The sequence below is a fragment of the Glycine max genome, chromosome 12 (genome assembly GCF_000004515.6).
Source record: "Glycine max cultivar Williams 82 chromosome 12, Glycine_max_v4.0, whole genome shotgun sequence".
In the NCBI taxonomy this organism is placed as follows: Eukaryota; Viridiplantae; Streptophyta; class Magnoliopsida; order Fabales; family Fabaceae; genus Glycine; species Glycine max.
In genome coordinates, this window is record NC_038248.2 from 16712679 (window position 1) to 16719833 (window position 7155).

A 7155-nucleotide genomic window follows, 5' to 3' on the forward strand; every position below is an offset into this window, starting at 1 on the left:
CGACCATGGGTGACAAAGGAATCCTATGACGCTTTCTCCTCCAACGAATCCTGTAAAGAACATATTTGTTGGTTTACTCAATGACATAATAAACATAAATAATTAAAATTATTAATTGAACATGACTTACAATCTTGTCAGCAATTTGCTTTGCTGCCTCAGACGTCATCTGGCCAGTTTTCTTTATGTGGGCCATATTCTATTTGACGTATCGTCTGATGAGAGAAGGAGGATCAATCACAGTGTCAGTGCTTTCAGATTGAACAACTTCCTCCAATTATTTCTTTGTCTTCTCATTCATCAGCTTCTTTTCTAAATATTCATAACCCCCACGAGACAACACGTGGGGGGCAGTGTTTTGAAAACACTGTCATTTGTGCCTTTTTTCACACATCCTGCAAAAATTGAACATTAATGAAACTCATGATTACAATGTATTATAATAAGTGAATTTAAAGTTGAAAACACTGAAAATAACAAAGTACATTCCTCTCACAAAGGGTCTCTACGGCTCTGACAAAATTGGACCCATTTCTCCTTGCTAATGCCGTATTTTTCGCATACAGTGTCATCGACACTGTCCTGGTCGACTGCAAGTGTCCATTTTGATGTCAAATCAAACTTAAACTGTCTCCACCGCTCCCCCACAGTTTGAAGTATTTTCTTTTTTTTCCTAACGTCAGATGCTTCCGGGATATCAAATTTAGCCTGACAAACAAAAAATTAGGTTTTATTGTTAGTAAATTAAAAATTTTGGCTAATAAACAATATGCAACATGAACACTAAAATACCTGAATATCCTCCCATATCAAATCCTTCTGAGTAGCGGGGACTTGCTTCCAATTCTCGTATGTGACATCGACCTTATCACGAGCGAAAATCCCCAAATATGTTCTTAATTTCTTTTTGTAGGGATCATCGGCCTTCCCGGTCGCAGAATCGACGTGGACCACCAGTCTCTCTACCCCTGCTGGTCTAGTCGCCAATGATCTTAGCCGTGTGGCTTTTCTTGTCTGCTTCAACGTAGACGGTGACTGTGATGCTTCATCAATAGGAGGAGGAGGAGGAGGAGGAAGAGGAGAGCTGGATGGAGTAACCATCTGCCTGTAAAGAAAAAAACATTAGTTAATTAACATTATAAAAAAACTGAATTAGTTATGTAAATGAATGGACTGAAAATCGACGACATAATAAGAAAATTACATTAGAGGATGTTAATTAATTCTCCTTCATCATGATCATTACGATTAACATGAACGTCATCAGCTTCTTCTTTTCCTACGATGTTAGGTGGCATTTGTGTGGACAAAGGACTAACATAAGTATCAATGTATGAATCATCATCTTCAACATTAACACCAATTGTTTTCCCGTGTAGAACCACTGACCACCTTTGATCACAAGGGTCTTGAACATAAAATACCTGTTTAGCTTGTTCTCTCATGATGAAAGGGTCATTCTGGTAAGCTAGTTTCTTTAGATCTACCAACGTAAATCCTACATCATCGGTCCACACACCGTTGTTGCTGTCAACCCATTTATATTTGAAAACACAAACGGTAAATTTGACATAGTTAAGCTCCCAAATTTCATCAATGAACCCAAAGTAAGGGATGGAAGCTACACAGGGATTGTCATCATGTACACTGGCGAAGTGTTGAGATTCAGCCCTTAGGGTACCCCACTGTTTTGCATTGTACTTTTCTCGTCTTGTGCTTTTGTATAAAAGGAATACTTGTTTATATCGTATCTGATGTAAGCTCCATTGGAGCTTGTAGGCCTAGGATCTTCTTCATCAATGGATTCCTTTGCTTCTTGGAAGATAAATGGCAGCAGAATGGAGAAGGAAGAGAGAGAGGAGACGCCACTTCAAGGAGAAGATGAGTCTAGAAGAAGCTCACCACCATAGAAGGCCATGGATAAGAGCTTGGAGGAAGAAGGAGAAGAATGAAGGAAGAGGGAGAGAAGAGCACGAAATTTTGTGCTCTAAATGAACTTTGAAATCTGAAGTTTAATATTCAAATGTTCAAAGCTGAAAAAAAAATGCACACACATGACCTCTATTTATAGCCTAAGTGTCATACAAAATTGAAGGGAAATTCAAATTTCACTTGAATTTGAAATTGAATTTGTGGAGCCAAACTTTGTAGCCAAAATTTCACTAATTATGATTAGTGAATTTTAGTTATGGTTCAGCCCACTAATCCAAGATCAATTCCAAGATTCTCCACTAAGTGTGCTTAGGTGTCATGAGGCATGAAAAGCATGAAGGACATGCACAAAGTGTGACTATATGATGTGACAATGGGGTGTAGTAAGCAAATGCTCACCTCCCCCTCTAAAATTTAATTGGATTGGGATTCTACCAATTCAATTAAATTTATTTCCAACCACACACATCAAATATCCACTTAGTGCATGTGAAATTACAAAACTACCCCTAATACAAAAACTAGTCTAGGTGCCCTAATACAAGGGCTGAAAAATCCTATATTTCTAGGGTACCCTACCTACATTATGGAGCCCTAAATACAAGGCCCAAAAATAATGAAACCTTAATCTAATATTTACAAAGATAAGTGGCTCGTACTTAGCCCATGGGCCCGAAATCTACCCTAAGGCTCATAAGAACCCTAGGGCCTTCTCTTGCATCTCTGGCCCAATCTACTTGGAGTTTTTCTATCCAATGCCCTTGCGGGGTAGGATTGCATCAGTATCCTTGCCAAGTTATAACATTTCTTTTAGGCCCATCTGCTAGCTTTCTTAACGTTTCAGAAGCATTATCATCAACAAAGATTGTATCTTTAAACCAATCAAGGAAAGTCTTGTTATGCTTATTCAATACCCTGTTCTTCGACATTTTTGGAGTACTTTCTTTCACTAGACCTTTATGCTGAAGTATGTATGACAAAACTTCATTACTGTTATTCAACACATACAAGTGAGCTTGTAACAAATCTTCTACACTTGGAGTGATAACATGCAATCCTCTTGAACCCTTACTACCCACTCTGTCATCATGCTAAGACTGTGGAAGCTCAATAGGTTTAGCCTTTTCAATGTACTCTGAACAAAATTCAATGGCTTATTCTGCAATGTACCTTTCTACAATAGATGCTTCCGGACGATGTAGATTCTTCGTATACCCTTTTAAGATCTTCATGTATCACTCCACCGGGTATATCCACCGCAAAAAATAGGACCACAACATTTGATTTCTCTGACCATATGAACAATTAAGTGAACCATGATGTCAAAGAAAGCAGGAGGAAAATACATCTCCAACTAACACAGTATAATACCAGCCTCGTTTTCCAGCTCATCTAACTTCACAGGATCAAGGACTTTGCTACATATGGCATTGAAGAAAAAACACATGCGAGTTATGGCTAAACCTGACTTTGTTAGGCAAAATGTCTCATATGGCCATGGCTAACAATTGTTGCATCAAGACGTGACAATTGTGAGACTTTAACCCTACCAACTTAAGACCCTTCAACTGCACAAGGCTCTTAATATTTGAAGAGTATCCTTGTGGGACTTTGACCCGGCGCAAACACTGACAAAAACTTATCTTCTCCTTTTTGGACAAAGTATGATAAGCTAGAGGCAAGTATATTTTTTTTACCATCAGAACTTGGATGCAAACCATCAGACTCTTGATGAGTATTCAAACCATCTTTTGTCTTGTCTTGAATGTTAAGGAGCGTCCTAATGACACTATCACATACATTTTTCTCCACATGCATAACATCAATACAATGTCTAATATCTAGATCAGATCAGTACGGAAGATCAAAGAAAATCGACCTCTTCTTCCATATGCAAGTCTTACTTTTTTTCTTCTTTTGGGTCTTTCCAAATATAGTATTCAGGTGTTGAACCCACTGGAAGACCTGCTCACCAGTCGACGGTATCGGTGCAGTTTCGTGCTCTTGACTTCCATTAAATGCTTTTTCCAATCGCCTATAAGGGTGATGAGGTTTTAGAAAACATCAATGCCTAGTGTAGACTGTTTTTCTACAATGTTTCAATTGTATGTAGCTTATGTCTTCTTCACAGATGGGGCATGCAGGATGACCCTTAACAATGTAACTGCTCAAATTCCCATATGCTGGAAAGTCATTAATGGTACTAAAAAGAATTGCACACATTTGAAAAGTCTCATTCCGAAACCCATCAAATACTAAAACCCCCTTGTCCCACAACTTTGTCAGGTCTTCATTCAATGGACTTAGATAAACATCAATGTCATTTCCTGGCTGTCTTGGGCCCGATATCATCATAGACAACATCATGTATTTTCACTTCATGCACAACCAAGGAGGCAAATTGTAAATTACTAGTAGAACTGGCCATGAACTGTGTTCAGTGCTTAAATTGCCACATGGATTCATTCCATCACTAGCTAGTCCAAGCCTAAGATTTCTTGCCTCTTTGCCAAAATCAGGAAACAAACGATCTATCTTCTTTCACTGGGAGCAATCAGCCATATGACGGACCATTGCATCACAATTTCTCCCATTTGCATGCCATATAAGGTCTTTAGCGTCATCTCCATTAGCAAAAAGACACTTAAACCTTGGAACGATTGACAAATACCATAACAGCTTCGCTAGGGGCCCTTCTTTGATTTTTCATCACTACTACACTCCTCATCATCCTTGACTTTGTACCGTGATACCCCACACCTAGGGAATTTCAACATTTCTTCAAATTCATGTCTGTATAGTATGCAATCATTCGAGCAAGCATGAATCTTCTGATACTCCATACCCATCGGACACAATATCTTCTTCGCCTGATAGTAACTTTTAGGCAACGTGTTTTCCTCTGGAAGCATATCGTGTACTACTTGAAGCAGTGAACTAAAGCTTTTGTCACTCCACCTATATCTAGCCTTCACATTAACCAGACTTAACACCACCGACAACAGCGTCAAGGAATTCTTGCACCCCGGATACAAAGGCTTCTTTGAATCAGTTTGCAATGTATCATACATAGGAGCATGTGCTTGCTGAAAAGACTCTTGTCCAAGATCACAAATCGTATCCTCTAAGCAATCTCCCATTTCTCCATCAAATGGTTTAGATTGAGCCCCCCTCTGCATGTCTGTGAATTCACCATGCCATATCCATGTGGTGTAATTATTCTTAATCCTATCACACAGTAGATGCTCTCAGATGTCGTCTAGTATTTGTTGTCTTCCGTTCAAACAATTGATGCAAGGACAATAATATTTTCCGTCCTCATCCAATCAAATTCTTTCAGAAGCAAATTGCAAAAACTGATCAACGCCTTCCTCATATGCAGGGCTCATGCGACTTTCATTCATCCAACTTTGATCCATCTAAATAATAACTCCGTGATAGTCACAAAGTTATTCCATGCATCAAATTCTCACTTTTTCATTATAGGTGTGGCCCTATCCCATTCAGGAAGACATTTTTTTATGGTAGCTTCATACATCAAGATTAAGTCTCTTTTGTTAAATTTGACAAAATTTTGGCAGTATTTTGCATTGGTCTCCAAGCACACGACATAAAATCGGTGAGATTATTTCCCCGATAATCAAGTATGCACTTAGAGAACAATTAAAAATGCATTAATTGTACCGAACTTTCATCAAATTTAACCAAGAAATCTTAACCTTAACGCATGAATCTACCATAAAAATACAAGTCTCCCCAAACTGTCCAAACAGACAATTCAAGATTCAATACAACGATTAATGCAAACTATCTGCAAGAATCACTGTATTGAATCTCAAACGGGAATCTAAGGTTCACTCATGATAAACATTAACTATATGCACAACAATAGTCATTAATCACATAAAACAACGTAAAAAATAACTGTAACATAAACCATGCCAAGAAAAGTACCTGTGATAATGCTCAGTATCAATAGTGTCTAACAACGAATACCGTGAGCGATGACGCAAACAACAAAATGATAAGGGTTTGCAAGCTTATGCTGCAACAAATAAGGGTTCAGTATGTTTCTATAGAAATGATTGACATATAGATAAGACAAAAACATCAAATTTTCCAATCATAGGAACCTTTGAACTAGAATGGAATAAACAAGTGAATAAGGACGTAGCCAAGTTTTTGAGTGCGGATCCAATAACATGATTCTGCATGAGATTATGGTTGTGTTTCCCCCCTAGTATTGCCCTTGGGATGGACAAGTTTTTTTGGGCCCTTATGAGTGATGGGAGATTCTATACAAAGTCTACTTATGATCTTTTAGCTTGTCCTAATGTCCAGAGTGACCCCTCTTTGAGGAATTGTCTGTGGAAAATCCCTGGTAGACCTACAACTAGGGATTTGCCTAAGAATAAGTATTGCCATATTCGAGGAATGGCTGAGCATAATGATTGGCCCTTGTGTGACCTGGAGCCTGATTCTGAGTTACATCTCAGGCCCAATGTTTTTAATATGGATTTGGCTACATGGGTGGAGCTGAATATAACTTTAAAGGGTGTTATGGGGGTTATGTGGATTGGCATATTTGCTTTATTGAAGTTACTTACCAAATATGGAACTGGGAAAGGAATAGGTTTCCTCATTGGGAACCTCCACCACCAGCATTTCTGAAAATTAATGTGGGTGTAGCTTGCATCAATTCTTAGAACTTATTAAGCTAGGGAGCTTGTGTTAGACAACAATGGTGACTTCATTTTGGCTAATATAGGTTCGCAAACTCGTTATTTTTTAGGATATAACTCATGTTATTTTTTATATAGATTATAAGGGGGTAATGGATACAATTAGTGACCCCAAAGCTAATTTTTTCGAGCTTGAGTCTATTGTTTCTGAGTGAAGATCCCTACAATTAGCCAAGTTCAATGCATACAAACTACATAATTCTTTATTGGCATAAATAATCATTCCCTCTAACTAACAACATTTGTAGCAGTCTAGCAGTTCAAATTAAATTGGCACATAGCCAATGGAAGAAAAGACTAAAGGTTACAAGGCTTACCTTTGCTTTTCAAGTAGAGAATGGCTATGACTAGGCTTTTACTGATGCTGGCTTGTACAAAGGAACAGTGGGTTACAATTCTGCAGTATGAACACAAAATCAGAAACAACTATTGAAACTATTTTTATGTTTACCAACTTGGCCAATGAAAGAGTCTAGGAGAC